The 26,371-nt window shown below is 54.0% G+C and overlaps 66 non-coding genes across 66 annotated transcripts; 53 read left to right on the forward strand and 13 right to left on the reverse strand.

The window, feature by feature from the left end:
- The first annotated feature begins 57 nt into the window (after positions 1 to 57).
- On the forward strand, positions 58 to 131 carry Trnai-aau (transfer RNA isoleucine (anticodon AAU)). The gene has a single exon. It is a non-coding gene; the product is annotated as a tRNA-Ile (tRNA).
- Positions 132 to 714: 583 nt separating this feature from the next.
- On the reverse strand, positions 715 to 786 carry Trnag-ucc (transfer RNA glycine (anticodon UCC)). The gene has a single exon. It is a non-coding gene; the product is annotated as a tRNA-Gly (tRNA).
- A 361-nt stretch (positions 787 to 1,147) lies between these two features.
- Trnag-gcc (transfer RNA glycine (anticodon GCC)) lies at positions 1,148 to 1,218 on the forward strand. The gene has a single exon. It is a non-coding gene; the product is annotated as a tRNA-Gly (tRNA).
- A 160-nt stretch (positions 1,219 to 1,378) lies between these two features.
- Trnam-cau (transfer RNA methionine (anticodon CAU)) lies at positions 1,379 to 1,451 on the forward strand. Its single transcript has one exon. It is a non-coding gene; the product is annotated as a tRNA-Met (tRNA).
- Positions 1,452 to 1,756: 305 nt separating this feature from the next.
- On the forward strand, positions 1,757 to 1,828 carry Trnae-uuc (transfer RNA glutamic acid (anticodon UUC)). Its single transcript has one exon. It is a non-coding gene; the product is annotated as a tRNA-Glu (tRNA).
- A 199-nt stretch (positions 1,829 to 2,027) lies between these two features.
- On the forward strand, positions 2,028 to 2,101 carry Trnai-aau (transfer RNA isoleucine (anticodon AAU)). Its single transcript has one exon. It is a non-coding gene; the product is annotated as a tRNA-Ile (tRNA).
- A 583-nt stretch (positions 2,102 to 2,684) lies between these two features.
- On the reverse strand, positions 2,685 to 2,756 carry Trnag-ucc (transfer RNA glycine (anticodon UCC)). The gene has a single exon. It is a non-coding gene; the product is annotated as a tRNA-Gly (tRNA).
- Positions 2,757 to 3,117: 361 nt separating this feature from the next.
- Trnag-gcc (transfer RNA glycine (anticodon GCC)) lies at positions 3,118 to 3,188 on the forward strand. Its single transcript has one exon. It is a non-coding gene; the product is annotated as a tRNA-Gly (tRNA).
- Positions 3,189 to 3,348: 160 nt separating this feature from the next.
- On the forward strand, positions 3,349 to 3,421 carry Trnam-cau (transfer RNA methionine (anticodon CAU)). Its single transcript has one exon. It is a non-coding gene; the product is annotated as a tRNA-Met (tRNA).
- Positions 3,422 to 3,726: 305 nt separating this feature from the next.
- Positions 3,727 to 3,798, forward strand: Trnae-uuc (transfer RNA glutamic acid (anticodon UUC)). Its single transcript has one exon. It is a non-coding gene; the product is annotated as a tRNA-Glu (tRNA).
- Positions 3,799 to 3,997: 199 nt separating this feature from the next.
- Positions 3,998 to 4,071, forward strand: Trnai-aau (transfer RNA isoleucine (anticodon AAU)). The gene has a single exon. It is a non-coding gene; the product is annotated as a tRNA-Ile (tRNA).
- Positions 4,072 to 4,654: 583 nt separating this feature from the next.
- Positions 4,655 to 4,726, reverse strand: Trnag-ucc (transfer RNA glycine (anticodon UCC)). Its single transcript has one exon. It is a non-coding gene; the product is annotated as a tRNA-Gly (tRNA).
- A 361-nt stretch (positions 4,727 to 5,087) lies between these two features.
- On the forward strand, positions 5,088 to 5,158 carry Trnag-gcc (transfer RNA glycine (anticodon GCC)). Its single transcript has one exon. It is a non-coding gene; the product is annotated as a tRNA-Gly (tRNA).
- A 160-nt stretch (positions 5,159 to 5,318) lies between these two features.
- Trnam-cau (transfer RNA methionine (anticodon CAU)) lies at positions 5,319 to 5,391 on the forward strand. The gene has a single exon. It is a non-coding gene; the product is annotated as a tRNA-Met (tRNA).
- A 305-nt stretch (positions 5,392 to 5,696) lies between these two features.
- On the forward strand, positions 5,697 to 5,768 carry Trnae-uuc (transfer RNA glutamic acid (anticodon UUC)). The gene has a single exon. It is a non-coding gene; the product is annotated as a tRNA-Glu (tRNA).
- Positions 5,769 to 5,967: 199 nt separating this feature from the next.
- Positions 5,968 to 6,041, forward strand: Trnai-aau (transfer RNA isoleucine (anticodon AAU)). The gene has a single exon. It is a non-coding gene; the product is annotated as a tRNA-Ile (tRNA).
- Positions 6,042 to 6,624: 583 nt separating this feature from the next.
- Positions 6,625 to 6,696, reverse strand: Trnag-ucc (transfer RNA glycine (anticodon UCC)). Its single transcript has one exon. It is a non-coding gene; the product is annotated as a tRNA-Gly (tRNA).
- Positions 6,697 to 7,057: 361 nt separating this feature from the next.
- On the forward strand, positions 7,058 to 7,128 carry Trnag-gcc (transfer RNA glycine (anticodon GCC)). Its single transcript has one exon. It is a non-coding gene; the product is annotated as a tRNA-Gly (tRNA).
- A 160-nt stretch (positions 7,129 to 7,288) lies between these two features.
- Trnam-cau (transfer RNA methionine (anticodon CAU)) lies at positions 7,289 to 7,361 on the forward strand. Its single transcript has one exon. It is a non-coding gene; the product is annotated as a tRNA-Met (tRNA).
- A 305-nt stretch (positions 7,362 to 7,666) lies between these two features.
- Trnae-uuc (transfer RNA glutamic acid (anticodon UUC)) lies at positions 7,667 to 7,738 on the forward strand. Its single transcript has one exon. It is a non-coding gene; the product is annotated as a tRNA-Glu (tRNA).
- A 199-nt stretch (positions 7,739 to 7,937) lies between these two features.
- Positions 7,938 to 8,011, forward strand: Trnai-aau (transfer RNA isoleucine (anticodon AAU)). Its single transcript has one exon. It is a non-coding gene; the product is annotated as a tRNA-Ile (tRNA).
- Positions 8,012 to 8,594: 583 nt separating this feature from the next.
- Positions 8,595 to 8,666, reverse strand: Trnag-ucc (transfer RNA glycine (anticodon UCC)). Its single transcript has one exon. It is a non-coding gene; the product is annotated as a tRNA-Gly (tRNA).
- Positions 8,667 to 9,027: 361 nt separating this feature from the next.
- Positions 9,028 to 9,098, forward strand: Trnag-gcc (transfer RNA glycine (anticodon GCC)). The gene has a single exon. It is a non-coding gene; the product is annotated as a tRNA-Gly (tRNA).
- A 160-nt stretch (positions 9,099 to 9,258) lies between these two features.
- Trnam-cau (transfer RNA methionine (anticodon CAU)) lies at positions 9,259 to 9,331 on the forward strand. The gene has a single exon. It is a non-coding gene; the product is annotated as a tRNA-Met (tRNA).
- Positions 9,332 to 9,636: 305 nt separating this feature from the next.
- Trnae-uuc (transfer RNA glutamic acid (anticodon UUC)) lies at positions 9,637 to 9,708 on the forward strand. Its single transcript has one exon. It is a non-coding gene; the product is annotated as a tRNA-Glu (tRNA).
- A 199-nt stretch (positions 9,709 to 9,907) lies between these two features.
- On the forward strand, positions 9,908 to 9,981 carry Trnai-aau (transfer RNA isoleucine (anticodon AAU)). The gene has a single exon. It is a non-coding gene; the product is annotated as a tRNA-Ile (tRNA).
- Positions 9,982 to 10,564: 583 nt separating this feature from the next.
- On the reverse strand, positions 10,565 to 10,636 carry Trnag-ucc (transfer RNA glycine (anticodon UCC)). The gene has a single exon. It is a non-coding gene; the product is annotated as a tRNA-Gly (tRNA).
- A 361-nt stretch (positions 10,637 to 10,997) lies between these two features.
- Trnag-gcc (transfer RNA glycine (anticodon GCC)) lies at positions 10,998 to 11,068 on the forward strand. The gene has a single exon. It is a non-coding gene; the product is annotated as a tRNA-Gly (tRNA).
- Positions 11,069 to 11,228: 160 nt separating this feature from the next.
- On the forward strand, positions 11,229 to 11,301 carry Trnam-cau (transfer RNA methionine (anticodon CAU)). Its single transcript has one exon. It is a non-coding gene; the product is annotated as a tRNA-Met (tRNA).
- A 305-nt stretch (positions 11,302 to 11,606) lies between these two features.
- Positions 11,607 to 11,678, forward strand: Trnae-uuc (transfer RNA glutamic acid (anticodon UUC)). Its single transcript has one exon. It is a non-coding gene; the product is annotated as a tRNA-Glu (tRNA).
- Positions 11,679 to 11,877: 199 nt separating this feature from the next.
- Trnai-aau (transfer RNA isoleucine (anticodon AAU)) lies at positions 11,878 to 11,951 on the forward strand. Its single transcript has one exon. It is a non-coding gene; the product is annotated as a tRNA-Ile (tRNA).
- A 583-nt stretch (positions 11,952 to 12,534) lies between these two features.
- On the reverse strand, positions 12,535 to 12,606 carry Trnag-ucc (transfer RNA glycine (anticodon UCC)). Its single transcript has one exon. It is a non-coding gene; the product is annotated as a tRNA-Gly (tRNA).
- A 361-nt stretch (positions 12,607 to 12,967) lies between these two features.
- Positions 12,968 to 13,038, forward strand: Trnag-gcc (transfer RNA glycine (anticodon GCC)). The gene has a single exon. It is a non-coding gene; the product is annotated as a tRNA-Gly (tRNA).
- Positions 13,039 to 13,198: 160 nt separating this feature from the next.
- Positions 13,199 to 13,271, forward strand: Trnam-cau (transfer RNA methionine (anticodon CAU)). The gene has a single exon. It is a non-coding gene; the product is annotated as a tRNA-Met (tRNA).
- A 305-nt stretch (positions 13,272 to 13,576) lies between these two features.
- Positions 13,577 to 13,648, forward strand: Trnae-uuc (transfer RNA glutamic acid (anticodon UUC)). The gene has a single exon. It is a non-coding gene; the product is annotated as a tRNA-Glu (tRNA).
- Positions 13,649 to 13,847: 199 nt separating this feature from the next.
- Positions 13,848 to 13,921, forward strand: Trnai-aau (transfer RNA isoleucine (anticodon AAU)). The gene has a single exon. It is a non-coding gene; the product is annotated as a tRNA-Ile (tRNA).
- A 583-nt stretch (positions 13,922 to 14,504) lies between these two features.
- Trnag-ucc (transfer RNA glycine (anticodon UCC)) lies at positions 14,505 to 14,576 on the reverse strand. Its single transcript has one exon. It is a non-coding gene; the product is annotated as a tRNA-Gly (tRNA).
- A 361-nt stretch (positions 14,577 to 14,937) lies between these two features.
- On the forward strand, positions 14,938 to 15,008 carry Trnag-gcc (transfer RNA glycine (anticodon GCC)). The gene has a single exon. It is a non-coding gene; the product is annotated as a tRNA-Gly (tRNA).
- Positions 15,009 to 15,168: 160 nt separating this feature from the next.
- Positions 15,169 to 15,241, forward strand: Trnam-cau (transfer RNA methionine (anticodon CAU)). The gene has a single exon. It is a non-coding gene; the product is annotated as a tRNA-Met (tRNA).
- Positions 15,242 to 15,546: 305 nt separating this feature from the next.
- On the forward strand, positions 15,547 to 15,618 carry Trnae-uuc (transfer RNA glutamic acid (anticodon UUC)). The gene has a single exon. It is a non-coding gene; the product is annotated as a tRNA-Glu (tRNA).
- Positions 15,619 to 15,817: 199 nt separating this feature from the next.
- Positions 15,818 to 15,891, forward strand: Trnai-aau (transfer RNA isoleucine (anticodon AAU)). The gene has a single exon. It is a non-coding gene; the product is annotated as a tRNA-Ile (tRNA).
- A 583-nt stretch (positions 15,892 to 16,474) lies between these two features.
- Trnag-ucc (transfer RNA glycine (anticodon UCC)) lies at positions 16,475 to 16,546 on the reverse strand. The gene has a single exon. It is a non-coding gene; the product is annotated as a tRNA-Gly (tRNA).
- A 361-nt stretch (positions 16,547 to 16,907) lies between these two features.
- Positions 16,908 to 16,978, forward strand: Trnag-gcc (transfer RNA glycine (anticodon GCC)). The gene has a single exon. It is a non-coding gene; the product is annotated as a tRNA-Gly (tRNA).
- Positions 16,979 to 17,138: 160 nt separating this feature from the next.
- Positions 17,139 to 17,211, forward strand: Trnam-cau (transfer RNA methionine (anticodon CAU)). The gene has a single exon. It is a non-coding gene; the product is annotated as a tRNA-Met (tRNA).
- Positions 17,212 to 17,516: 305 nt separating this feature from the next.
- On the forward strand, positions 17,517 to 17,588 carry Trnae-uuc (transfer RNA glutamic acid (anticodon UUC)). Its single transcript has one exon. It is a non-coding gene; the product is annotated as a tRNA-Glu (tRNA).
- Positions 17,589 to 17,787: 199 nt separating this feature from the next.
- On the forward strand, positions 17,788 to 17,861 carry Trnai-aau (transfer RNA isoleucine (anticodon AAU)). Its single transcript has one exon. It is a non-coding gene; the product is annotated as a tRNA-Ile (tRNA).
- Positions 17,862 to 18,444: 583 nt separating this feature from the next.
- Positions 18,445 to 18,516, reverse strand: Trnag-ucc (transfer RNA glycine (anticodon UCC)). The gene has a single exon. It is a non-coding gene; the product is annotated as a tRNA-Gly (tRNA).
- A 361-nt stretch (positions 18,517 to 18,877) lies between these two features.
- Positions 18,878 to 18,948, forward strand: Trnag-gcc (transfer RNA glycine (anticodon GCC)). Its single transcript has one exon. It is a non-coding gene; the product is annotated as a tRNA-Gly (tRNA).
- Positions 18,949 to 19,108: 160 nt separating this feature from the next.
- Positions 19,109 to 19,181, forward strand: Trnam-cau (transfer RNA methionine (anticodon CAU)). The gene has a single exon. It is a non-coding gene; the product is annotated as a tRNA-Met (tRNA).
- A 305-nt stretch (positions 19,182 to 19,486) lies between these two features.
- Trnae-uuc (transfer RNA glutamic acid (anticodon UUC)) lies at positions 19,487 to 19,558 on the forward strand. Its single transcript has one exon. It is a non-coding gene; the product is annotated as a tRNA-Glu (tRNA).
- Positions 19,559 to 19,757: 199 nt separating this feature from the next.
- Positions 19,758 to 19,831, forward strand: Trnai-aau (transfer RNA isoleucine (anticodon AAU)). The gene has a single exon. It is a non-coding gene; the product is annotated as a tRNA-Ile (tRNA).
- A 583-nt stretch (positions 19,832 to 20,414) lies between these two features.
- On the reverse strand, positions 20,415 to 20,486 carry Trnag-ucc (transfer RNA glycine (anticodon UCC)). Its single transcript has one exon. It is a non-coding gene; the product is annotated as a tRNA-Gly (tRNA).
- A 361-nt stretch (positions 20,487 to 20,847) lies between these two features.
- Positions 20,848 to 20,918, forward strand: Trnag-gcc (transfer RNA glycine (anticodon GCC)). Its single transcript has one exon. It is a non-coding gene; the product is annotated as a tRNA-Gly (tRNA).
- Positions 20,919 to 21,078: 160 nt separating this feature from the next.
- Trnam-cau (transfer RNA methionine (anticodon CAU)) lies at positions 21,079 to 21,151 on the forward strand. The gene has a single exon. It is a non-coding gene; the product is annotated as a tRNA-Met (tRNA).
- A 305-nt stretch (positions 21,152 to 21,456) lies between these two features.
- On the forward strand, positions 21,457 to 21,528 carry Trnae-uuc (transfer RNA glutamic acid (anticodon UUC)). The gene has a single exon. It is a non-coding gene; the product is annotated as a tRNA-Glu (tRNA).
- Positions 21,529 to 21,727: 199 nt separating this feature from the next.
- On the forward strand, positions 21,728 to 21,801 carry Trnai-aau (transfer RNA isoleucine (anticodon AAU)). The gene has a single exon. It is a non-coding gene; the product is annotated as a tRNA-Ile (tRNA).
- A 583-nt stretch (positions 21,802 to 22,384) lies between these two features.
- Trnag-ucc (transfer RNA glycine (anticodon UCC)) lies at positions 22,385 to 22,456 on the reverse strand. Its single transcript has one exon. It is a non-coding gene; the product is annotated as a tRNA-Gly (tRNA).
- Positions 22,457 to 22,817: 361 nt separating this feature from the next.
- On the forward strand, positions 22,818 to 22,888 carry Trnag-gcc (transfer RNA glycine (anticodon GCC)). Its single transcript has one exon. It is a non-coding gene; the product is annotated as a tRNA-Gly (tRNA).
- Positions 22,889 to 23,048: 160 nt separating this feature from the next.
- Trnam-cau (transfer RNA methionine (anticodon CAU)) lies at positions 23,049 to 23,121 on the forward strand. The gene has a single exon. It is a non-coding gene; the product is annotated as a tRNA-Met (tRNA).
- A 305-nt stretch (positions 23,122 to 23,426) lies between these two features.
- On the forward strand, positions 23,427 to 23,497 carry Trnae-uuc (transfer RNA glutamic acid (anticodon UUC)). The gene has a single exon. It is a non-coding gene; the product is annotated as a tRNA-Glu (tRNA).
- A 199-nt stretch (positions 23,498 to 23,696) lies between these two features.
- Trnai-aau (transfer RNA isoleucine (anticodon AAU)) lies at positions 23,697 to 23,770 on the forward strand. Its single transcript has one exon. It is a non-coding gene; the product is annotated as a tRNA-Ile (tRNA).
- A 584-nt stretch (positions 23,771 to 24,354) lies between these two features.
- Trnag-ucc (transfer RNA glycine (anticodon UCC)) lies at positions 24,355 to 24,426 on the reverse strand. The gene has a single exon. It is a non-coding gene; the product is annotated as a tRNA-Gly (tRNA).
- A 361-nt stretch (positions 24,427 to 24,787) lies between these two features.
- Positions 24,788 to 24,858, forward strand: Trnag-gcc (transfer RNA glycine (anticodon GCC)). The gene has a single exon. It is a non-coding gene; the product is annotated as a tRNA-Gly (tRNA).
- Positions 24,859 to 25,018: 160 nt separating this feature from the next.
- Positions 25,019 to 25,091, forward strand: Trnam-cau (transfer RNA methionine (anticodon CAU)). Its single transcript has one exon. It is a non-coding gene; the product is annotated as a tRNA-Met (tRNA).
- A 305-nt stretch (positions 25,092 to 25,396) lies between these two features.
- Positions 25,397 to 25,468, forward strand: Trnae-uuc (transfer RNA glutamic acid (anticodon UUC)). Its single transcript has one exon. It is a non-coding gene; the product is annotated as a tRNA-Glu (tRNA).
- Positions 25,469 to 25,667: 199 nt separating this feature from the next.
- Positions 25,668 to 25,741, forward strand: Trnai-aau (transfer RNA isoleucine (anticodon AAU)). The gene has a single exon. It is a non-coding gene; the product is annotated as a tRNA-Ile (tRNA).
- The last annotated feature ends 630 nt before the right edge of the window (positions 25,742 to 26,371 follow it).

The raw sequence follows: 26,371 nt of genomic DNA on the forward strand, positions 1-26,371 counted from the left end.
GTGTATGGCTTCATGCCAGCTGTTTCCAGTTTAGGGCTGAGCAACTGCATCTGCCGAGGCCCGTTAGCTCAGTTGGTTAGAGCGTCGTGCTAATAACGCGAAGGTCGCGGGTTCGATCCCCCCACGGGCCACTACTCTTTTACTACTACGAAAAGGCAGCGCCGATTTCAGCTGGCGAGTGTGATGACCAAAAGATCATCACCATGCGTGGAAGTTGACAGAGGATCCGAACCCGACTTGTCGGGAAGCGCTACAGCATTCACTCGGCAATGGGCATAATATTTTGAATACACTGGTTCTCAACCGATGAAGAGAAAATGAAAGAAAATGTCTGATTGCCGATGCGTAACAACTTTGGCCCTTGTCAGTACTTGGGCGGGTGAGCGCGTGGGAACACACTGTACTATTGGCAGTTTTACTTCCTATTTTTCTTTTCGGAGCTACAGCCCGATTCGGTGAGGGAGACGCCACCGTGAAATGAAGGGGCGTGCTGTGTGTCCATCGCCTCGCCTCTCCTCCCCTCTCTCAGTCGTTTATCGTGCTTGTCGTTTTGATATAGGCCGATTTGAGAGCGTCAGCTCTCGCGTCAGCTGAGCAAAGTCGAGACAAGTCGAGACACACTAAGGGCTGGTATGCAGCGAGTAAGAGGGGGGAAAAAAACAATAATTTAAGAGCGCGCGGCAAAAGTACTCATACGCGAAATTAAAAGCCTGCTGCGGTGGCCGGGAATCGAACCCGGATCAACTGCTTGGAAGGCAACTATGCTGACCATTACACCACCACCGCACAAGCGAGCGCCCCGCCTCCGCGCTGTGTCGGCTTCCCGCCTGTCGGCAGCGGCCGAAGGTGATCGTACCTGGCAGGCGCATTTCGAGGTAGGCTAGGGGAGCACATCCAGACGCATTCGGACAGCGTATCCGCGCACATTTCGCATCCTTTGGCAAGAGTCGGCGCCGGCGACGCAACAGTACGCAGAGGACCGCGTTCTGGAGGCATTTTTAAGCAGTGCCGTGCAGTGCAGTGCAGTGCAGTGCAGGATTCAGCGTCTGCAGCGTCTTCTGCACAGAATGCTACGGCGCTTGACGGCAGCCCCACTTTCCCTTGAGACATCTGCTCGGGAAGCAGCGCGAAGTTACCGCTGGCCAGAGCATCGGTGGTTCAGTGGTAGAATGCTCGCCTGCCACGCGGGCGGCCCGGGTTCGATTCCCGGCCGATGCATCATTTTGCTTTCCCGCGATAATGCTGCCGCAACACCGCAATCAACTGGGCCGGCAATGAACGTGTAGCAACAGAACACGTTATCCAGGAAGTACAGTGTTTCTACGTCTAATATTGGGTACGCAACTTACCCAGTTTCCAGGAGAAACGGTTCACCCGTGCCTCGGTAGCGCAGTAGGCAGCGCGTAAGTCTCATAATCTTAAGGTCGTGAGTTCGATCCTCACCCGGGGCATTTAATTTTCTGTGACTGATGGTGGTGCTGTTGCTAGGGCGCCAACGTATTTCTTGTTTGTTATCCACAACGTTTCAACGCTTCAGCGGGAAAATGTTTACTTCCGCTTATTGCTACTTACAGCTTCCCTTTTCCTCTTCTTCCAGCACAGCATGAAGCCAAAAGCATTGCTCTGCGACGTTTGAGGTGCGCGCCTTGCCAGTCAGTATGTGCAAAGATGCTCGCAAAGAGAGAAGGGCGCCGACGTGGCACTCGACACGAAATGCGACAAGCGACCGTACGAACGGTCCAATGGAACGGCCACATCCGGTGTGGTCTAGTGGCTAGGATACCTGGCTTTCACCCAGGAGGCCCGGGTTCGATTCCCGGTACCGGAACGTAATTTTTTTCCACACGAATCGTGACAAGTTTGAGCTGTCCGAGCGGCCGTTTCCCGTCCTGCTCGCAATATAGCTACTGTTTCGTGACCGTCAGCAGAATATAGACTAGGGAAGCAGACACACGACGACCATAGAAATGGTGTATGGCTTCATGCCAGCTGTTTCCAGTTTAGGGCTGAGCAACTGCATCTGCCGAGGCCCGTTAGCTCAGTTGGTTAGAGCGTCGTGCTAATAACGCGAAGGTCGCGGGTTCGATCCCCCCACGGGCCACTACTCTTTTACTACTACGAAAAGGCAGCGCCGATTTCAGCTGGCGAGTGTGATGACCAAAAGATCATCACCATGCGTGGAAGTTGACAGAGGATCCGAACCCGACTTGTCGGGAAGCGCTACAGCATTCACTCGGCAATGGGCATAATATTTTGAATACACTGGTTCTCAACCGATGAAGAGAAAATGAAAGAAAATGTCTGATTGCCGATGCGTAACAACTTTGGCCCTTGTCAGTACTTGGGCGGGTGAGCGCGTGGGAACACACTGTACTATTGGCAGTTTTACTTCCTATTTTTCTTTTCGGAGCTACAGCCCGATTCGGTGAGGGAGACGCCACCGTGAAATGAAGGGGCGTGCTGTGTGTCCATCGCCTCGCCTCTCCTCCCCTCTCTCAGTCGTTTATCGTGCTTGTCGTTTTGATATAGGCCGATTTGAGAGCGTCAGCTCTCGCGTCAGCTGAGCAAAGTCGAGACAAGTCGAGACACACTAAGGGCTGGTATGCAGCGAGTAAGAGGGGGGAAAAAAACAATAATTTAAGAGCGCGCGGCAAAAGTACTCATACGCGAAATTAAAAGCCTGCTGCGGTGGCCGGGAATCGAACCCGGATCAACTGCTTGGAAGGCAACTATGCTGACCATTACACCACCACCGCACAAGCGAGCGCCCCGCCTCCGCGCTGTGTCGGCTTCCCGCCTGTCGGCAGCGGCCGAAGGTGATCGTACCTGGCAGGCGCATTTCGAGGTAGGCTAGGGGAGCACATCCAGACGCATTCGGACAGCGTATCCGCGCACATTTCGCATCCTTTGGCAAGAGTCGGCGCCGGCGACGCAACAGTACGCAGAGGACCGCGTTCTGGAGGCATTTTTAAGCAGTGCCGTGCAGTGCAGTGCAGTGCAGTGCAGGATTCAGCGTCTGCAGCGTCTTCTGCACAGAATGCTACGGCGCTTGACGGCAGCCCCACTTTCCCTTGAGACATCTGCTCGGGAAGCAGCGCGAAGTTACCGCTGGCCAGAGCATCGGTGGTTCAGTGGTAGAATGCTCGCCTGCCACGCGGGCGGCCCGGGTTCGATTCCCGGCCGATGCATCATTTTGCTTTCCCGCGATAATGCTGCCGCAACACCGCAATCAACTGGGCCGGCAATGAACGTGTAGCAACAGAACACGTTATCCAGGAAGTACAGTGTTTCTACGTCTAATATTGGGTACGCAACTTACCCAGTTTCCAGGAGAAACGGTTCACCCGTGCCTCGGTAGCGCAGTAGGCAGCGCGTAAGTCTCATAATCTTAAGGTCGTGAGTTCGATCCTCACCCGGGGCATTTAATTTTCTGTGACTGATGGTGGTGCTGTTGCTAGGGCGCCAACGTATTTCTTGTTTGTTATCCACAACGTTTCAACGCTTCAGCGGGAAAATGTTTACTTCCGCTTATTGCTACTTACAGCTTCCCTTTTCCTCTTCTTCCAGCACAGCATGAAGCCAAAAGCATTGCTCTGCGACGTTTGAGGTGCGCGCCTTGCCAGTCAGTATGTGCAAAGATGCTCGCAAAGAGAGAAGGGCGCCGACGTGGCACTCGACACGAAATGCGACAAGCGACCGTACGAACGGTCCAATGGAACGGCCACATCCGGTGTGGTCTAGTGGCTAGGATACCTGGCTTTCACCCAGGAGGCCCGGGTTCGATTCCCGGTACCGGAACGTAATTTTTTTCCACACGAATCGTGACAAGTTTGAGCTGTCCGAGCGGCCGTTTCCCGTCCTGCTCGCAATATAGCTACTGTTTCGTGACCGTCAGCAGAATATAGACTAGGGAAGCAGACACACGACGACCATAGAAATGGTGTATGGCTTCATGCCAGCTGTTTCCAGTTTAGGGCTGAGCAACTGCATCTGCCGAGGCCCGTTAGCTCAGTTGGTTAGAGCGTCGTGCTAATAACGCGAAGGTCGCGGGTTCGATCCCCCCACGGGCCACTACTCTTTTACTACTACGAAAAGGCAGCGCCGATTTCAGCTGGCGAGTGTGATGACCAAAAGATCATCACCATGCGTGGAAGTTGACAGAGGATCCGAACCCGACTTGTCGGGAAGCGCTACAGCATTCACTCGGCAATGGGCATAATATTTTGAATACACTGGTTCTCAACCGATGAAGAGAAAATGAAAGAAAATGTCTGATTGCCGATGCGTAACAACTTTGGCCCTTGTCAGTACTTGGGCGGGTGAGCGCGTGGGAACACACTGTACTATTGGCAGTTTTACTTCCTATTTTTCTTTTCGGAGCTACAGCCCGATTCGGTGAGGGAGACGCCACCGTGAAATGAAGGGGCGTGCTGTGTGTCCATCGCCTCGCCTCTCCTCCCCTCTCTCAGTCGTTTATCGTGCTTGTCGTTTTGATATAGGCCGATTTGAGAGCGTCAGCTCTCGCGTCAGCTGAGCAAAGTCGAGACAAGTCGAGACACACTAAGGGCTGGTATGCAGCGAGTAAGAGGGGGGAAAAAAACAATAATTTAAGAGCGCGCGGCAAAAGTACTCATACGCGAAATTAAAAGCCTGCTGCGGTGGCCGGGAATCGAACCCGGATCAACTGCTTGGAAGGCAACTATGCTGACCATTACACCACCACCGCACAAGCGAGCGCCCCGCCTCCGCGCTGTGTCGGCTTCCCGCCTGTCGGCAGCGGCCGAAGGTGATCGTACCTGGCAGGCGCATTTCGAGGTAGGCTAGGGGAGCACATCCAGACGCATTCGGACAGCGTATCCGCGCACATTTCGCATCCTTTGGCAAGAGTCGGCGCCGGCGACGCAACAGTACGCAGAGGACCGCGTTCTGGAGGCATTTTTAAGCAGTGCCGTGCAGTGCAGTGCAGTGCAGTGCAGGATTCAGCGTCTGCAGCGTCTTCTGCACAGAATGCTACGGCGCTTGACGGCAGCCCCACTTTCCCTTGAGACATCTGCTCGGGAAGCAGCGCGAAGTTACCGCTGGCCAGAGCATCGGTGGTTCAGTGGTAGAATGCTCGCCTGCCACGCGGGCGGCCCGGGTTCGATTCCCGGCCGATGCATCATTTTGCTTTCCCGCGATAATGCTGCCGCAACACCGCAATCAACTGGGCCGGCAATGAACGTGTAGCAACAGAACACGTTATCCAGGAAGTACAGTGTTTCTACGTCTAATATTGGGTACGCAACTTACCCAGTTTCCAGGAGAAACGGTTCACCCGTGCCTCGGTAGCGCAGTAGGCAGCGCGTAAGTCTCATAATCTTAAGGTCGTGAGTTCGATCCTCACCCGGGGCATTTAATTTTCTGTGACTGATGGTGGTGCTGTTGCTAGGGCGCCAACGTATTTCTTGTTTGTTATCCACAACGTTTCAACGCTTCAGCGGGAAAATGTTTACTTCCGCTTATTGCTACTTACAGCTTCCCTTTTCCTCTTCTTCCAGCACAGCATGAAGCCAAAAGCATTGCTCTGCGACGTTTGAGGTGCGCGCCTTGCCAGTCAGTATGTGCAAAGATGCTCGCAAAGAGAGAAGGGCGCCGACGTGGCACTCGACACGAAATGCGACAAGCGACCGTACGAACGGTCCAATGGAACGGCCACATCCGGTGTGGTCTAGTGGCTAGGATACCTGGCTTTCACCCAGGAGGCCCGGGTTCGATTCCCGGTACCGGAACGTAATTTTTTTCCACACGAATCGTGACAAGTTTGAGCTGTCCGAGCGGCCGTTTCCCGTCCTGCTCGCAATATAGCTACTGTTTCGTGACCGTCAGCAGAATATAGACTAGGGAAGCAGACACACGACGACCATAGAAATGGTGTATGGCTTCATGCCAGCTGTTTCCAGTTTAGGGCTGAGCAACTGCATCTGCCGAGGCCCGTTAGCTCAGTTGGTTAGAGCGTCGTGCTAATAACGCGAAGGTCGCGGGTTCGATCCCCCCACGGGCCACTACTCTTTTACTACTACGAAAAGGCAGCGCCGATTTCAGCTGGCGAGTGTGATGACCAAAAGATCATCACCATGCGTGGAAGTTGACAGAGGATCCGAACCCGACTTGTCGGGAAGCGCTACAGCATTCACTCGGCAATGGGCATAATATTTTGAATACACTGGTTCTCAACCGATGAAGAGAAAATGAAAGAAAATGTCTGATTGCCGATGCGTAACAACTTTGGCCCTTGTCAGTACTTGGGCGGGTGAGCGCGTGGGAACACACTGTACTATTGGCAGTTTTACTTCCTATTTTTCTTTTCGGAGCTACAGCCCGATTCGGTGAGGGAGACGCCACCGTGAAATGAAGGGGCGTGCTGTGTGTCCATCGCCTCGCCTCTCCTCCCCTCTCTCAGTCGTTTATCGTGCTTGTCGTTTTGATATAGGCCGATTTGAGAGCGTCAGCTCTCGCGTCAGCTGAGCAAAGTCGAGACAAGTCGAGACACACTAAGGGCTGGTATGCAGCGAGTAAGAGGGGGGAAAAAAACAATAATTTAAGAGCGCGCGGCAAAAGTACTCATACGCGAAATTAAAAGCCTGCTGCGGTGGCCGGGAATCGAACCCGGATCAACTGCTTGGAAGGCAACTATGCTGACCATTACACCACCACCGCACAAGCGAGCGCCCCGCCTCCGCGCTGTGTCGGCTTCCCGCCTGTCGGCAGCGGCCGAAGGTGATCGTACCTGGCAGGCGCATTTCGAGGTAGGCTAGGGGAGCACATCCAGACGCATTCGGACAGCGTATCCGCGCACATTTCGCATCCTTTGGCAAGAGTCGGCGCCGGCGACGCAACAGTACGCAGAGGACCGCGTTCTGGAGGCATTTTTAAGCAGTGTCGTGCAGTGCAGTGCAGTGCAGTGCAGGATTCAGCGTCTGCAGCGTCTTCTGCACAGAATGCTACGGCGCTTGACGGCAGCCCCACTTTCCCTTGAGACATCTGCTCGGGAAGCAGCGCGAAGTTACCGCTGGCCAGAGCATCGGTGGTTCAGTGGTAGAATGCTCGCCTGCCACGCGGGCGGCCCGGGTTCGATTCCCGGCCGATGCATCATTTTGCTTTCCCGCGATAATGCTGCCGCAACACCGCAATCAACTGGGCCGGCAATGAACGTGTAGCAACAGAACACGTTATCCAGGAAGTACAGTGTTTCTACGTCTAATATTGGGTACGCAACTTACCCAGTTTCCAGGAGAAACGGTTCACCCGTGCCTCGGTAGCGCAGTAGGCAGCGCGTAAGTCTCATAATCTTAAGGTCGTGAGTTCGATCCTCACCCGGGGCATTTAATTTTCTGTGACTGATGGTGGTGCTGTTGCTAGGGCGCCAACGTATTTCTTGTTTGTTATCCACAACGTTTCAACGCTTCAGCGGGAAAATGTTTACTTCCGCTTATTGCTACTTACAGCTTCCCTTTTCCTCTTCTTCCAGCACAGCATGAAGCCAAAAGCATTGCTCTGCGACGTTTGAGGTGCGCGCCTTGCCAGTCAGTATGTGCAAAGATGCTCGCAAAGAGAGAAGGGCGCCGACGTGGCACTCGACACGAAATGCGACAAGCGACCGTACGAACGGTCCAATGGAACGGCCACATCCGGTGTGGTCTAGTGGCTAGGATACCTGGCTTTCACCCAGGAGGCCCGGGTTCGATTCCCGGTACCGGAACGTAATTTTTTTCCACACGAATCGTGACAAGTTTGAGCTGTCCGAGCGGCCGTTTCCCGTCCTGCTCGCAATATAGCTACTGTTTCGTGACCGTCAGCAGAATATAGACTAGGGAAGCAGACACACGACGACCATAGAAATGGTGTATGGCTTCATGCCAGCTGTTTCCAGTTTAGGGCTGAGCAACTGCATCTGCCGAGGCCCGTTAGCTCAGTTGGTTAGAGCGTCGTGCTAATAACGCGAAGGTCGCGGGTTCGATCCCCCCACGGGCCACTACTCTTTTACTACTACGAAAAGGCAGCGCCGATTTCAGCTGGCGAGTGTGATGACCAAAAGATCATCACCATGCGTGGAAGTTGACAGAGGATCCGAACCCGACTTGTCGGGAAGCGCTACAGCATTCACTCGGCAATGGGCATAATATTTTGAATACACTGGTTCTCAACCGATGAAGAGAAAATGAAAGAAAATGTCTGATTGCCGATGCGTAACAACTTTGGCCCTTGTCAGTACTTGGGCGGGTGAGCGCGTGGGAACACACTGTACTATTGGCAGTTTTACTTCCTATTTTTCTTTTCGGAGCTACAGCCCGATTCGGTGAGGGAGACGCCACCGTGAAATGAAGGGGCGTGCTGTGTGTCCATCGCCTCGCCTCTCCTCCCCTCTCTCAGTCGTTTATCGTGCTTGTCGTTTTGATATAGGCCGATTTGAGAGCGTCAGCTCTCGCGTCAGCTGAGCAAAGTCGAGACAAGTCGAGACACACTAAGGGCTGGTATGCAGCGAGTAAGAGGGGGGAAAAAAACAATAATTTAAGAGCGCGCGGCAAAAGTACTCATACGCGAAATTAAAAGCCTGCTGCGGTGGCCGGGAATCGAACCCGGATCAACTGCTTGGAAGGCAACTATGCTGACCATTACACCACCACCGCACAAGCGAGCGCCCCGCCTCCGCGCTGTGTCGGCTTCCCGCCTGTCGGCAGCGGCCGAAGGTGATCGTACCTGGCAGGCGCATTTCGAGGTAGGCTAGGGGAGCACATCCAGACGCATTCGGACAGCGTATCCGCGCACATTTCGCATCCTTTGGCAAGAGTCGGCGCCGGCGACGCAACAGTACGCAGAGGACCGCGTTCTGGAGGCATTTTTAAGCAGTGCCGTGCAGTGCAGTGCAGTGCAGTGCAGGATTCAGCGTCTGCAGCGTCTTCTGCACAGAATGCTACGGCGCTTGACGGCAGCCCCACTTTCCCTTGAGACATCTGCTCGGGAAGCAGCGCGAAGTTACCGCTGGCCAGAGCATCGGTGGTTCAGTGGTAGAATGCTCGCCTGCCACGCGGGCGGCCCGGGTTCGATTCCCGGCCGATGCATCATTTTGCTTTCCCGCGATAATGCTGCCGCAACACCGCAATCAACTGGGCCGGCAATGAACGTGTAGCAACAGAACACGTTATCCAGGAAGTACAGTGTTTCTACGTCTAATATTGGGTACGCAACTTACCCAGTTTCCAGGAGAAACGGTTCACCCGTGCCTCGGTAGCGCAGTAGGCAGCGCGTAAGTCTCATAATCTTAAGGTCGTGAGTTCGATCCTCACCCGGGGCATTTAATTTTCTGTGACTGATGGTGGTGCTGTTGCTAGGGCGCCAACGTATTTCTTGTTTGTTATCCACAACGTTTCAACGCTTCAGCGGGAAAATGTTTACTTCCGCTTATTGCTACTTACAGCTTCCCTTTTCCTCTTCTTCCAGCACAGCATGAAGCCAAAAGCATTGCTCTGCGACGTTTGAGGTGCGCGCCTTGCCAGTCAGTATGTGCAAAGATGCTCGCAAAGAGAGAAGGGCGCCGACGTGGCACTCGACACGAAATGCGACAAGCGACCGTACGAACGGTCCAATGGAACGGCCACATCCGGTGTGGTCTAGTGGCTAGGATACCTGGCTTTCACCCAGGAGGCCCGGGTTCGATTCCCGGTACCGGAACGTAATTTTTTTCCACACGAATCGTGACAAGTTTGAGCTGTCCGAGCGGCCGTTTCCCGTCCTGCTCGCAATATAGCTACTGTTTCGTGACCGTCAGCAGAATATAGACTAGGGAAGCAGACACACGACGACCATAGAAATGGTGTATGGCTTCATGCCAGCTGTTTCCAGTTTAGGGCTGAGCAACTGCATCTGCCGAGGCCCGTTAGCTCAGTTGGTTAGAGCGTCGTGCTAATAACGCGAAGGTCGCGGGTTCGATCCCCCCACGGGCCACTACTCTTTTACTACTACGAAAAGGCAGCGCCGATTTCAGCTGGCGAGTGTGATGACCAAAAGATCATCACCATGCGTGGAAGTTGACAGAGGATCCGAACCCGACTTGTCGGGAAGCGCTACAGCATTCACTCGGCAATGGGCATAATATTTTGAATACACTGGTTCTCAACCGATGAAGAGAAAATGAAAGAAAATGTCTGATTGCCGATGCGTAACAACTTTGGCCCTTGTCAGTACTTGGGCGGGTGAGCGCGTGGGAACACACTGTACTATTGGCAGTTTTACTTCCTATTTTTCTTTTCGGAGCTACAGCCCGATTCGGTGAGGGAGACGCCACCGTGAAATGAAGGGGCGTGCTGTGTGTCCATCGCCTCGCCTCTCCTCCCCTCTCTCAGTCGTTTATCGTGCTTGTCGTTTTGATATAGGCCGATTTGAGAGCGTCAGCTCTCGCGTCAGCTGAGCAAAGTCGAGACAAGTCGAGACACACTAAGGGCTGGTATGCAGCGAGTAAGAGGGGGGAAAAAAACAATAATTTAAGAGCGCGCGGCAAAAGTACTCATACGCGAAATTAAAAGCCTGCTGCGGTGGCCGGGAATCGAACCCGGATCAACTGCTTGGAAGGCAACTATGCTGACCATTACACCACCACCGCACAAGCGAGCGCCCCGCCTCCGCGCTGTGTCGGCTTCCCGCCTGTCGGCAGCGGCCGAAGGTGATCGTACCTGGCAGGCGCATTTCGAGGTAGGCTAGGGGAGCACATCCAGACGCATTCGGACAGCGTATCCGCGCACATTTCGCATCCTTTGGCAAGAGTCGGCGCCGGCGACGCAACAGTACGCAGAGGACCGCGTTCTGGAGGCATTTTTAAGCAGTGTCGTGCAGTGCAGTGCAGTGCAGTGCAGGATTCAGCGTCTGCAGCGTCTTCTGCACAGAATGCTACGGCGCTTGACGGCAGCCCCACTTTCCCTTGAGACATCTGCTCGGGAAGCAGCGCGAAGTTACCGCTGGCCAGAGCATCGGTGGTTCAGTGGTAGAATGCTCGCCTGCCACGCGGGCGGCCCGGGTTCGATTCCCGGCCGATGCATCATTTTGCTTTCCCGCGATAATGCTGCCGCAACACCGCAATCAACTGGGCCGGCAATGAACGTGTAGCAACAGAACACGTTATCCAGGAAGTACAGTGTTTCTACGTCTAATATTGGGTACGCAACTTACCCAGTTTCCAGGAGAAACGGTTCACCCGTGCCTCGGTAGCGCAGTAGGCAGCGCGTAAGTCTCATAATCTTAAGGTCGTGAGTTCGATCCTCACCCGGGGCATTTAATTTTCTGTGACTGATGGTGGTGCTGTTGCTAGGGCGCCAACGTATTTCTTGTTTGTTATCCACAACGTTTCAACGCTTCAGCGGGAAAATGTTTACTTCCGCTTATTGCTACTTACAGCTTCCCTTTTCCTCTTCTTCCAGCACAGCATGAAGCCAAAAGCATTGCTCTGCGACGTTTGAGGTGCGCGCCTTGCCAGTCAGTATGTGCAAAGATGCTCGCAAAGAGAGAAGGGCGCCGACGTGGCACTCGACACGAAATGCGACAAGCGACCGTACGAACGGTCCAATGGAACGGCCACATCCGGTGTGGTCTAGTGGCTAGGATACCTGGCTTTCACCCAGGAGGCCCGGGTTCGATTCCCGGTACCGGAACGTAATTTTTTTCCACACGAATCGTGACAAGTTTGAGCTGTCCGAGCGGCCGTTTCCCGTCCTGCTCGCAATATAGCTACTGTTTCGTGACCGTCAGCAGAATATAGACTAGGGAAGCAGACACACGACGACCATAGAAATGGTGTATGGCTTCATGCCAGCTGTTTCCAGTTTAGGGCTGAGCAACTGCATCTGCCGAGGCCCGTTAGCTCAGTTGGTTAGAGCGTCGTGCTAATAACGCGAAGGTCGCGGGTTCGATCCCCCCACGGGCCACTACTCTTTTACTACTACGAAAAGGCAGCGCCGATTTCAGCTGGCGAGTGTGATGACCAAAAGATCATCACCATGCGTGGAAGTTGACAGAGGATCCGAACCCGACTTGTCGGGAAGCGCTACAGCATTCACTCGGCAATGGGCATAATATTTTGAATACACTGGTTCTCAACCGATGAAGAGAAAATGAAAGAAAATGTCTGATTGCCGATGCGTAACAACTTTGGCCCTTGTCAGTACTTGGGCGGGTGAGCGCGTGGGAACACACTGTACTATTGGCAGTTTTACTTCCTATTTTTCTTTTCGGAGCTACAGCCCGATTCGGTGAGGGAGACGCCACCGTGAAATGAAGGGGCGTGCTGTGTGTCCATCGCCTCGCCTCTCCTCCCCTCTCTCAGTCGTTTATCGTGCTTGTCGTTTTGATATAGGCCGATTTGAGAGCGTCAGCTCTCGCGTCAGCTGAGCAAAGTCGAGACAAGTCGAGACACACTAAGGGCTGGTATGCAGCGAGTAAGAGGGGGGAAAAAAACAATAATTTAAGAGCGCGCGGCAAAAGTACTCATACGCGAAATTAAAAGCCTGCTGCGGTGGCCGGGAATCGAACCCGGATCAACTGCTTGGAAGGCAACTATGCTGACCATTACACCACCACCGCACAAGCGAGCGCCCCGCCTCCGCGCTGTGTCGGCTTCCCGCCTGTCGGCAGCGGCCGAAGGTGATCGTACCTGGCAGGCGCATTTCGAGGTAGGCTAGGGGAGCACATCCAGACGCATTCGGACAGCGTATCCGCGCACATTTCGCATCCTTTGGCAAGAGTCGGCGCCGGCGACGCAACAGTACGCAGAGGACCGCGTTCTGGAGGCATTTTTAAGCAGTGCCGTGCAGTGCAGTGCAGTGCAGTGCAGGATTCAGCGTCTGCAGCGTCTTCTGCACAGAATGCTACGGCGCTTGACGGCAGCCCCACTTTCCCTTGAGACATCTGCTCGGGAAGCAGCGCGAAGTTACCGCTGGCCAGAGCATCGGTGGTTCAGTGGTAGAATGCTCGCCTGCCACGCGGGCGGCCCGGGTTCGATTCCCGGCCGATGCATCATTTTGCTTTCCCGCGATAATGCTGCCGCAACACCGCAATCAACTGGGCCGGCAATGAACGTGTAGCAACAGAACACGTTATCCAGGAAGTACAGTGTTTCTACGTCTAATATTGGGTACGCAACTTACCCAGTTTCCAGGAGAAACGGTTCACCCGTGCCTCGGTAGCGCAGTAGGCAGCGCGTAAGTCTCATAATCTTAAGGTCGTGAGTTCGATCCTCACCCGGGGCATTTAATTTTCTGTGACTGATGGTGGTGCTGTTGCTAGGGCGCCAACGTATTTCTTGTTTGTTATCCACAACGTTTCAACGCTTCAGCGGGAAAATGTTTACTTCCGCTTATTGCTACTTACAGCTTCCCTTTTCCTCTTCTTCCAGCACAGCATGAAGCCAAAAGCATTGCTCTGCGACGTTTGAGGTGCGCGCCTTGCCAGTCAGTATGTGCAAAGATGCTCGCAAAGAGAGAAGGGCGCCGACGTGGCACTCGACACGAAATGCGACAAGCGACCGTACGAACGGTCCAATGGAACGGCCACATCCGGTGTGGTCTAGTGGCTAGGATACCTGGCTTTCACCCAGGAGGCCCGGGTTCGATTCCCGGTACCGGAACGTAATTTTTTTCCACACGAATCGTGACAAGTTTGAGCTGTCCGAGCGGCCGTTTCCCGTCCTGCTCGCAATATAGCTACTGTTTCGTGACCGTCAGCAGAATATAGACTAGGGAAGCAGACACACGACGACCATAGAAATGGTGTATGGCTTCATGCCAGCTGTTTCCAGTTTAGGGCTGAGCAACTGCATCTGCCGAGGCCCGTTAGCTCAGTTGGTTAGAGCGTCGTGCTAATAACGCGAAGGTCGCGGGTTCGATCCCCCCACGGGCCACTACTCTTTTACTACTACGAAAAGGCAGCGCCGATTTCAGCTGGCGAGTGTGATGACCAAAAGATCATCACCATGCGTGGAAGTTGACAGAGGATCCGAACCCGACTTGTCGGGAAGCGCTACAGCATTCACTCGGCAATGGGCATAATATTTTGAATACACTGGTTCTCAACCGATGAAGAGAAAATGAAAGAAAATGTCTGATTGCCGATGCGTAACAACTTTGGCCCTTGTCAGTACTTGGGCGGGTGAGCGCGTGGGAACACACTGTACTATTGGCAGTTTTACTTCCTATTTTTCTTTTCGGAGCTACAGCCCGATTCGGTGAGGGAGACGCCACCGTGAAATGAAGGGGCGTGCTGTGTGTCCATCGCCTCGCCTCTCCTCCCCTCTCTCAGTCGTTTATCGTGCTTGTCGTTTTGATATAGGCCGATTTGAGAGCGTCAGCTCTCGCGTCAGCTGAGCAAAGTCGAGACAAGTCGAGACACACTAAGGGCTGGTATGCAGCGAGTAAGAGGGGGGAAAAAAACAATAATTTAAGAGCGCGCGGCAAAAGTACTCATACGCGAAATTAAAAGCCTGCTGCGGTGGCCGGGAATCGAACCCGGATCAACTGCTTGGAAGGCAACTATGCTGACCATTACACCACCACCGCACAAGCGAGCGCCCCGCCTCCGCGCTGTGTCGGCTTCCCGCCTGTCGGCAGCGGCCGAAGGTGATCGTACCTGGCAGGCGCATTTCGAGGTAGGCTAGGGGAGCACATCCAGACGCATTCGGACAGCGTATCCGCGCACATTTCGCATCCTTTGGCAAGAGTCGGCGCCGGCGACGCAACAGTACGCAGAGGACCGCGTTCTGGAGGCATTTTTAAGCAGTGCCGTGCAGTGCAGTGCAGTGCAGTGCAGGATTCAGCGTCTGCAGCGTCTTCTGCACAGAATGCTACGGCGCTTGACGGCAGCCCCACTTTCCCTTGAGACATCTGCTCGGGAAGCAGCGCGAAGTTACCGCTGGCCAGAGCATCGGTGGTTCAGTGGTAGAATGCTCGCCTGCCACGCGGGCGGCCCGGGTTCGATTCCCGGCCGATGCATCATTTTGCTTTCCCGCGATAATGCTGCCGCAACACCGCAATCAACTGGGCCGGCAATGAACGTGTAGCAACAGAACACGTTATCCAGGAAGTACAGTGTTTCTACGTCTAATATTGGGTACGCAACTTACCCAGTTTCCAGGAGAAACGGTTCACCCGTGCCTCGGTAGCGCAGTAGGCAGCGCGTAAGTCTCATAATCTTAAGGTCGTGAGTTCGATCCTCACCCGGGGCATCTAATTCTCTGTGACTGATGGTGGTGCTGTTGCTTGGGCGCCAACGTATTTCTTGTTTGTTATCCACAACGTTTCAACGCTTCAGCGGGAAAATGTTTACTTCCGCTTATTGCTACTTACAGCTTCCCTTTTCCTCTTCTTCCAGCACAGCATGAAGCCAAAAGCATTGCTCTGCGACGTTTGAGGTGCGCGCCTTGCCAGTCAGTATGTGCAAAGATGCTCGCAAAGAGAGAAGGGCGCCGACGTGGCACTCGACACGAAATGCGACAAGCGACCGTACGAACGGTCCAATGGAACGGCCACATCCGGTGTGGTCTAGTGGCTAGGATACCTGGCTTTCACCCAGGAGGCCCGGGTTCGATTCCCGGTACCGGAACGTAATTTTTTTCCACACGAATCGTGACAAGTTTGAGCTGTCCGAGCGGCCGTTTCCCGTCCTGCTCGCAATATAGCTACTGTTTCGTGACCGTCAGCAGAATATAGACTAGGGAAGCAGACACACGACGACCATAGAAATGGTGTATGGCTTCATGCCAGCTCTTTCCAGTTTAGGGCTGAGCAACTGCATCTGCCGAGGCCCGTTAGCTCAGTTGGTTAGAGCGTCGTGCTAATAACGCGAAGGTCGCGGGTTCGATCCCCCCACGGGCCACTACTCTTTTACTACTACGAAAAGGCAGCGCCGATTTCAGCTGGCGAGTGTGATGACCAAAAGATCATCACCATGCGTGGAAGTTGACAGAGGATCCGAACCCGACTTGTCGGGAAGCGCTACAGCATTCACTCGGCAATGGGCATAATATTTTGAATACACTGGTTCTCAACCGATGAAGAGAAAATGAAAGAAAATGTCTGATTGCCGATGCGTAACAACTTTGGCCCTTGTCAGTACTTGGGCGGGTGAGCGCGTGGGAACACACTGTACTATTGGCAGTTTTACTTCCTATTTTTCTTTTCGGAGCTACAGCCCGATTCGGTGAGGGAGACGCCACCGTGAAATGAAGGGGCGTGCTGTGTGTCCATCGCCTCGCCTCTCCTCCCCTCTCTCAGTCGTTTATCGTGCTTGTCGTTTTGATATAGGCCGATTTGAGAGCGTCAGCTCTCGCGTCAGCTGAGCAAAGTCGAGACAAGTCGAGACACACTAAGGGCTGGTATGCAGCGAGTAAGAGGGGGGAAAAAAACAATAATTTAAGAGCGCGCGGCAAAAGTACTCATACGCGAAATTAAAAGCCTGCTGCGGTGGCCGGGAATCGAACCCGGATCAACTGCTTGGAAGGCAACTATGCTGACCATTACACCACCACCGCACAAGCGAGCGCCCCGCCTCCGCGCTGTGTCGGCTTCCCGCCTGTCGGCAGCGGCCGAAGGTGATCGTACCTGGCAGGCGCATTTCGAGGTAGGCTAGGGGAGCACATCCAGACGCATTCGGACAGCGTATCCGCGCACATTTCGCATCCTTTGGCAAGAGTCGGCGCCGGCGACGCAACAGTACGCAGAGGACCGCGTTCTGGAGGCATTTTTAAGCAGTGCCGTGCAGTGCAGTGCAGTGCAGTGCAGGATTCAGCGTCTGCAGCGTCTTCTGCACAGAATGCTACGGCGCTTGACGGCAGCCCCACTTTCCCTTGAGACATCTGCTCGGGAAGCAGCGCGAAGTTACCGCTGGCCAGAGCATCGGTGGTTCAGTGGTAGAATGCTCGCCTGCCACGCGGGCGGCCCGGGTTCGATTCCCGGCCGATGCATCATTTTGCTTTCCCGCGATAATGCTGCCGCAACACCGCAATCAACTGGGCCGGCAATGAACGTGTAGCAACAGAACACGTTATCCAGGAAGTACAGTGTTTCTACGTCTAATATTGGGTACGCAACTTACCCAGTTTCCAGGAGAAACGGTTCACCCGTGCCTCGGTAGCGCAGTAGGCAGCGCGTAAGTCTCATAATCTTAAGGTCGTGAGTTCGATCCTCACCCGGGGCATCTAATTCTCTGTGACTGATGGTGGTGCTGTTGCTTGGGCGCCAACGTATTTCTTGTTTGTTATCCACAACGTTTCAACGCTTCAGCGGGAAAATGTTTACTTCCGCTTATTGCTACTTACAGCTTCCCTTTTCCTCTTCTTCCAGCACAGCATGAAGCCAAAAGCATTGCTCTGCGACGTTTGAGGTGCGCGCCTTGCCAGTCAGTATGTGCAAAGATGCTCGCAAAGAGAGAAGGGCGCCGACGTGGCACTCGACACGAAATGCGACAAGCGACCGTACGAACGGTCCAATGGAACGGCCACATCCGGTGTGGTCTAGTGGCTAGGATACCTGGCTTTCACCCAGGAGGCCCGGGTTCGATTCCCGGTACCGGAACGTAATTTTTTTCCACACGAATCGTGACAAGTTTGAGCTGTCCGAGCGGCCGTTTCCCGTCCTGCTCGCAATATAGCTACTGTTTCGTGACCGTCAGCAGAATATAGACTAGGGAAGCAGACACACGACGACCATAGAAATGGTGTATGGCTTCATGCCAGCTCTTTCCAGTTTAGGGCTGAGCAACTGCATCTGCCGAGGCCCGTTAGCTCAGTTGGTTAGAGCGTCGTGCTAATAACGCGAAGGTCGCGGGTTCGATCCCCCCACGGGCCACTACTCTTTTACTACTACGAAAAGGCAGCGCCGATTTCAGCTGGCGAGTGTGATGACCAAAAGATCATCACCATGCGTGGAAGTTGACAGAGGATCCGAACCCGACTTGTCGGGAAGCGCTACAGCATTCACTCGGCAATGGGCATAATATTTTGAATACACTGGTTCTCAACCGATGAAGAGAAAATGAAAGAAAATGTCTGATTGCCGATGCGTAACAACTTTGGCCCTTGTCAGTACTTGGGCGGGTGAGCGCGTGGGAACACACTGTACTATTGGCAGTTTTACTTCCTATTTTTCTTTTCGGAGCTACAGCCCGATTCGGTGAGGGAGACGCCACCGTGAAATGAAGGGGCGTGCTGTGTGTCCATCGCCTCGCCTCTCCTCCCCTCTCTCAGTCGTTTATCGTGCTTGTCGTTTTGATATAGGCCGATTTGAGAGCGTCAGCTCTCGCGTCAGCTGAGCAAAGTCGAGACAAGTCGAGACACACTAAGGGCTGGTATGCAGCGAGTAAGAGGGGGGAAAAAAACAATAATTTAAGAGCGCGCGGCAAAAGTACTCATACGCGAAATTAAAAGCCTGCTGCGGTGGCCGGGAATCGAACCCGGATCAACTGCTTGGAAGGCAACTATGCTGACCATTACACCACCACCGCACAAGCGAGCGCCCCGCCTCCGCGCTGTGTCGGCTTCCCGCCTGTCGGCAGCGGCCGAAGGTGATCGTACCTGGCAGGCGCATTTCGAGGTAGGCTAGGGGAGCACATCCAGACGCATTCGGACAGCGTATCCGCGCACATTTCGCATCCTTTGGCAAGAGTCGGCGCCGGCGACGCAACAGTACGCAGAGGACCGCGTTCTGGAGGCATTTTTAAGCAGTGCCGTGCAGTGCAGTGCAGTGCAGTGCAGGATTCAGCGTCTGCAGCGTCTTCTGCACAGAATGCTACGGCGCTTGACGGCAGCCCCACTTTCCCTTGAGACATCTGCTCGGGAAGCAGCGCGAAGTTACCGCTGGCCAGAGCATCGGTGGTTCAGTGGTAGAATGCTCGCCTGCCACGCGGGCGGCCCGGGTTCGATTCCCGGCCGATGCATCATTTTGCTTTCCCGCGATAATGCTGCCGCAACACCGCAATCAACTGGGCCGGCAATGAACGTGTAGCAACAGAACACGTTATCCAGGAAGTACAGTGTTTCTACGTCTAATATTGGGTACGCAACTTACCCAGTTTCCAGGAGAAACGGTTCACCCGTGCCTCGGTAGCGCAGTAGGCAGCGCGTAAGTCTCATAATCTTAAGGTCGTGAGTTCGATCCTCACCCGGGGCATCTAATTCTCTGTGACTGATGGTGGTGCTGTTGCTTGGGCGCCAACGTATTTCTTGTTTGTTATCCACAACGTTTCAACGCTTCAGCGGGAAAATGTTTACTTCCGCTTATTGCTACTTACAGCTTCCCTTTTCCTCTTCTTCCAGCACAGCATGAAGCCAAAAGCATTGCTCTGCGACGTTTGAGGTGCGCGCCTTGCCAGTCAGTATGTGCAAAGATGCTCGCAAAGAGAGAAGGGCGCCGACGTGGCACTCGACACGAAATGCGACAAGCGACCGTACGAACGGTCCAATGGAACGGCCACATCCGGTGTGGTCTAGTGGCTAGGATACCTGGCTTTCACCCAGGAGGCCCGGGTTCGATTCCCGGTACCGGAACGTAATTTTTTTCCACACGAATCGTGACAAGTTTGAGCTGTCCGAGCGGCCGTTTCCCGTCCTGCTCGCAATATAGCTACTGTTTCGTGACCGTCAGCAGAATATAGACTAGGGAAGCAGACACACGACGACCATAGAAATGGTGTATGGCTTCATGCCAGCTCTTTCCAGTTTAGGGCTGAGCAACTGCATCTGCCGAGGCCCGTTAGCTCAGTTGGTTAGAGCGTCGTGCTAATAACGCGAAGGTCGCGGGTTCGATCCCCCCACGGGCCACTACTCTTTTACTACTACGAAAAGGCAGCGCCGATTTCAGCTGGCGAGTGTGATGACCAAAAGATCATCACCATGCGTGGAAGTTGACAGAGGATCCGAACCCGACTTGTCGGGAAGCGCTACAGCATTCACTCGGCAATGGGCATAATATTTTGAATACACTGGTTCTCAACCGATGAAGAGAAAATGAAAGAAAATGTCTGATTGCCGATGCGTAACAACTTTGGCCCTTGTCAGTACTTGGGCGGGTGAGCGCGTGGGAACACACTGTACTATTGGCAGTTTTACTTCCTATTTTTCTTTTCGGAGCTACAGCCCGATTCGGTGAGGGAGACGCCACCGTGAAATGAAGGGGCGTGCTGTGTGTCCATCGCCTCGCCTCTCCTCCCCTCTCTCAGTCGTTTATCGTGCTTGTCGTTTTGATATAGGCCGATTTGAGAGCGTCAGCTCTCGCGTCAGCTGAGCAAAGTCGAGACAAGTCGAGACACACTAAGGGCTGGTATGCAGCGAGTAAGAGGGGGGAAAAAAACAATAATTTAAGAGCGCGCGGCAAAAGTACTCATACGCGAAATTAAAAGCCTGCTGCGGTGGCCGGGAATCGAACCCGGATCAACTGCTTGGAAGGCAACTATGCTGACCATTACACCACCACCGCACAAGCGAGCGCCCCGCCTCCGCGCTGTGTCGGCTTCCCGCCTGTCGGCAGCGGCCGAAGGTGATCGTACCTGGCAGGCGCATTTCGAGGTAGGCTAGGGGAGCACATCCAGACGCATTCGGACAGCGTATCCGCGCACATTTCGCATCCTTTGGCAAGAGTCGGCGCCGGCGACGCAACAGTACGCAGAGGACCGCGTTCTGGAGGCATTTTTAAGCAGTGCCGTGCAGTGCAGTGCAGTGCAGTGCAGGATTCAGCGTCTGCAGCGTCTTCTGCACAGAATGCTACGGCGCTTGACGGCAGCCCCACTTTCCCTTGAGACATCTGCTCGGGAAGCAGCGCGAAGTTACCGCTGGCCAGAGCATCGGTGGTTCAGTGGTAGAATGCTCGCCTGCCACGCGGGCGGCCCGGGTTCGATTCCCGGCCGATGCATCATTTTGCTTTCCCGCGATAATGCTGCCGCAACACCGCAATCAACTGGGCCGGCAATGAACGTGTAGCAACAGAACACGTTATCCAGGAAGTACAGTGTTTCTACGTCTAATATTGGGTACGCAACTTACCCAGTTTCCAGGAGAAACGGTTCACCCGTGCCTCGGTAGCGCAGTAGGCAGCGCGTAAGTCTCATAATCTTAAGGTCGTGAGTTCGATCCTCACCCGGGGCATCTAATTCTCTGTGACTGATGGTGGTGCTGTTGCTTGGGCGCCAACGTATTTCTTGTTTGTTATCCACAACGTTTCAACGCTTCAGCGGGAAAATGTTTACTTCCGCTTATTGCTACTTACAGCTTCCCTTTTCCTCTTCTTCCAGCACAGCATGAAGCCAAAAGCATTGCTCTGCGACGTTTGAGGTGCGCGCCTTGCCAGTCAGTATGTGCAAAGATGCTCGCAAAGAGAGAAGGGCGCCGACGTGGCACTCGACACGAAATGCGACAAGCGACCGTACGAACGGTCCAATGGAACGGCCACATCCGGTGTGGTCTAGTGGCTAGGATACCTGGCTTTCACCCAGGAGGCCCGGGTTCGATTCCCGGTACCGGAACGTAATTTTTTTCCACACGAATCGTGACAAGTTTGAGCTGTCCGAGCGGCCGTTTCCCGTCCTGCTCGCAATATAGCTACTGTTTCGTGACCGTCAGCAGAATATAGACTAGGGAAGCAGACACACGACGACCATAGAAATGGTGTATGGCTTCATGCCAGCTCTTTCCAGTTTAGGGCTGAGCAACTGCATCTGCCGAGGCCCGTTAGCTCAGTTGGTTAGAGCGTCGTGCTAATAACGCGAAGGTCGCGGGTTCGATCCCCCCACGGGCCACTACTCTTTTACTACTACGAAAAGGCAGCGCCGATTTCAGCTGGCGAGTGTGATGACCAAAAGATCATCACCATGCGTGGAAGTTGACAGAGGATCCGAACCCGACTTGTCGGGAAGCGCTACAGCATTCACTCGGCAATGGGCATAATATTTTGAATACACTGGTTCTCAACCGATGAAGAGAAAATGAAAGAAAATGTCTGATTGCCGATGCGTAACAACTTTGGCCCTTGTCAGTACTTGGGCGGGTGAGCGCGTGGGAACACACTGTACTATTGGCAGTTTTACTTCCTATTTTTCTTTTCGGAGCTACAGCCCGATTCGGTGAGGGAGACGCCACCGTGAAATGAAGGGGCGTGCTGTGTGTCCATCGCCTCGCCTCTCCTCCCCTCTCTCAGTCGTTTATCGTGCTTGTCGTTTTGATATAGGCCGATTTGAGAGCGTCAGCTCTCGCGTCAGCTGAGCAAAGTCGAGACAAGTCGAGACACACTAAGGGCTGGTATGCAGCGAGTAAGAGGGGGGAAAAAAACAATAATTTAAGAGCGCGCGGCAAAAGTACTCATACGCGAAATTAAAAGCCTGCTGCGGTGGCCGGGAATCGAACCCGGATCAACTGCTTGGAAGGCAACTATGCTGACCATTACACCACCACCGCACAAGCGAGCGCCCCGCCTCCGCGCTGTGTCGGCTTCCCGCCTGTCGGCAGCGGCCGAAGGTGATCGTACCTGGCAGGCGCATTTCGAGGTAGGCTAGGGGAGCACATCCAGACGCATTCGGACAGCGTATCCGCGCACATTTCGCATCCTTTGGCAAGAGTCGGCGCCGGCGACGCAACAGTACGCAGAGGACCGCGTTCTGGAGGCATTTTTAAGCAGTGCCGTGCAGTGCAGTGCAGTGCAGTGCAGGATTCAGCGTCTGCAGCGTCTTCTGCACAGAATGCTACGGCGCTTGACGGCAGCCCCACTTTCCCTTGAGACATCTGCTCGGGAAGCAGCGCGAAGTTACCGCTGGCCAGAGCATCGGTGGTTCAGTGGTAGAATGCTCGCCTGCCACGCGGGCGGCCCGGGTTCGATTCCCGGCCGATGCATCATTTTGCTTTCCCGCGATAATGCTGCCGCAACACCGCAATCAACTGGGCCGGCAATGAACGTGTAGCAACAGAACACGTTATCCAGGAAGTACAGTGTTTCTACGTCTAATATTGGGTACGCAACTTACCCAGTTTCCAGGAGAAACGGTTCACCCGTGCCTCGGTAGCGCAGTAGGCAGCGCGTAAGTCTCATAATCTTAAGGTCGTGAGTTCGATCCTCACCCGGGGCATCTAATTCTCTGTGACTGATGGTGGTGCTGTTGCTTGGGCGCCAACGTATTTCTTGTTTGTTATCCACAACGTTTCAACGCTTCAGCGGGAAAATGTTTACTTCCGCTTATTGCTACTTACAGCTTCCCTTTTCCTCTTCTTCCAGCACAGCATGAAGCCAAAAGCATTGCTCTGCGACGTTTGAGGTGCGCGCCTTGCCAGTCAGTATGTGCAAAGATGCTCGCAAAGAGAGAAGGGCGCCGACGTGGCACTCGACACGAAATGCGACAAGCGACCGTACGAACGGTCCAATGGAACGGCCACATCCGGTGTGGTCTAGTGGCTAGGATACCTGGCTTTCACCCAGGAGGCCCGGGTTCGATTCCGGTACCGGAACGTAATTTTTTTCCACACGAATCGTGACAAGTTTGAGCTGTCCGAGCGGCCGTTTCCCGTCCTGCTCGCAATATAGCTACTGTTTCGTGACCGTCAGCAGAATATAGACTAGGGAAGCAGACACACGACGACCATAGAAATGGTGTATGGCTTCATGCCAGCTGTTTCCAGTTTAGGGCTGAGCAACTGCATCTGCCGAGGCCCGTTAGCTCAGTTGGTTAGAGCGTCGTGCTAATAACGCGAAGGTCGCGGGTTCGATCCCCCCACGGGCCACTACTCTTTTACTACTACGAAAAGGCAGCGCCGATTTCAGCTGGCGAGTGTGATGACCAAAAGATCATCACCATGCGTGGAAGTTGACAGAGGATCCGAACCCGACTTGTCGGGAAGCGCTACAGCATTCACTCGGCAATGGGCATAATATTTTGAATACACTGGTTCTCAACCGATGAAGAGAAAATGAAAGAAAATGTCTGATTGCCGATGCGTAACAACTTTGGCCCTTGTCAGTACTTGGGCGGGTGAGCGCGTGGGAACACACTGTGACTATTGGCAGTTTTACTTCCTATTTTTCTTTTCGGAGCTACAGCCCGATTCGGTGAGGGAGACGCCACCGTGAAATGAAGGGGCGTGCTGTGTGTCCATCGCCTCGCCTCTCCTCCCCTCTCTCAGTCGTTTATCGTGCTTGTCGTTTTGATATAGGCCGATTTGAGAGCGTCAGCTCTCGCGTCAGCTGAGCAAAGTCGAGACAAGTCGAGACACACTAAGGGCTGGTATGCAGCGAGTAAGAGGGGGGAAAAAAACAATAATTTAAGAGCGCGCGGCAAAAGTACTCATACGCGAAATTAAAAGCCTGCTGCGGTGGCCGGGAATCGAACCCGGATCAACTGCTTGGAAGGCAACTATGCTGACCATTACACCACCACCGCACAAGCGAGCGCCCCGCCTCCGCGCTGTGTCGGCTTCCCGCCTGTCGGCAGCGGCCGAAGGTGATCGTACCTGGCAGGCGCATTTCGAGGTAGGCTAGGGGAGCACATCCAGACGCATTCGGACAGCGTATCCGCGCACATTTCGCATCCTTTGGCAAGAGTCGGCGCCGGCGACGCAACAGTACGCAGAGGACCGCGTTCTGGAGGCATTTTTAAGCAGTGCCGTGCAGTGCAGTGCAGTGCAGTGCAGGATTCAGCGTCTGCAGCGTCTTCTGCACAGAATGCTACGGCGCTTGACGGCAGCCCCACTTTCCCTTGAGACATCTGCTCGGGAAGCAGCGCGAAGTTACCGCTGGCCAGAGCATCGGTGGTTCAGTGGTAGAATGCTCGCCTGCCACGCGGGCGGCCCGGGTTCGATTCCCGGCCGATGCATCATTTTGCTTTCCCGCGATAATGCTGCCGCAACACCGCAATCAACTGGGCCGGCAATGAACGTGTAGCAACAGAACACGTTATCCAGGAAGTACAGTGTTTCTACGTCTAATATTGGGTACGCAACTTACCCAGTTTCCAGGAGAAACGGTTCACCCGTGCCTCGGTAGCGCAGTAGGCAGCGCGTAAGTCTCATAATCTTAAGGTCGTGAGTTCGATCCTCACCCGGGGCATCTAATTCTCTGTGACTGATGGTGGTGCTGTTGCTTGGGCGCCAACGTATTTCTTGTTTGTTATCCACAACGTTTCAACGCTTCAGCGGGAAAATGTTTACTTCCGCTTATTGCTACTTACAGCTTCCCTTTTCCTCTTCTTCCAGCACAGCATGAAGCCAAAAGCATTGCTCTGCGACGTTTGAGGTGCGCGCCTTGCCAGTCAGTATGTGCAAAGATGCTCGCAAAGAGAGAAGGGCGCCGACGTGGCACTCGACACGAAATGCGACAAGCGACCGTACGAACGGTCCAATGGAACGGCCACATCCGGTGTGGTCTAGTGGCTAGGATACCTGGCTTTCACCCAGGAGGCCCGGGTTCGATTCCCGGTACCGGAACGTAATTTTTTTCCACACGAATCGTGACAAGTTTGAGCTGTCCGAGCGGCCGTTTCCCGTCCTGCTCGCAATATAGCTACTGTTTCGTGACCGTCAGCAGAATATAGACTAGGGAAGCAGACACACGACGACCATAGAAATGGTGTATGGCTTCATGCCAGCTCTTTCCAGTTTAGGGCTGAGCAACTGCATCTGCCGAGGCCCGTTAGCTCAGTTGGTTAGAGCGTCGTGCTAATAACGCGAAGGTCGCGGGTTCGATCCCCCCACGGGCCACTACTCTTTTACTACTACGAAAAGGCAGCGCCGATTTCAGCTGGCGAGTGTGATGACCAAAAGATCATCACCATGCGTGGAAGTTGACAGAGGATCCGAACCCGACTTGTCGGGAAGCGCTACAGCATTCACTCGGCAATGGGCATAATATTTTGAATACACTGGTTCTCAACCGATGAAGAGAAAATGAAAGAAAATGTCTGATTGCCGATGCGTAACAACTTTGGCCCTTGTCAGTACTTGGGCGGGTGAGCGCGTGGGAACACACTGTACTATTGGCAGTTTTACTTCCTATTTTTCTTTTCGGAGCTACAGCCCGATTCGGTGAGGGAGACGCCACCGTGAAATGAAGGGGCGTGCTGTGTGTCCATCGCCTCGCCTCTCCTCCCCTCTCTCAGTCGTTTATCGTGCTTGTCGTTTTGATATAGGCCGATTTGAGAGCGTCAGCTCTCGCGTCAGCTGAGCAAAGTCGAGACAAGTCGAGACACACTAAGGGCTGGTATGCAGCGAGTAAGAGGGGGGAAAAAAACAATAATTTAAGAGCGCGCGGCAAAAGTACTCATACGCGAAATTAAAAGCCTGCTGCGGTGGCCGGGAATCGAACCCGGATCAACTGCTTGGAAGGCAACT

This window comes from Schistocerca cancellata, unplaced genomic scaffold (assembly GCF_023864275.1).
Source record: "Schistocerca cancellata isolate TAMUIC-IGC-003103 unplaced genomic scaffold, iqSchCanc2.1 HiC_scaffold_137, whole genome shotgun sequence".
Taxonomy (NCBI): domain Eukaryota; kingdom Metazoa; phylum Arthropoda; class Insecta; order Orthoptera; family Acrididae; genus Schistocerca; species Schistocerca cancellata.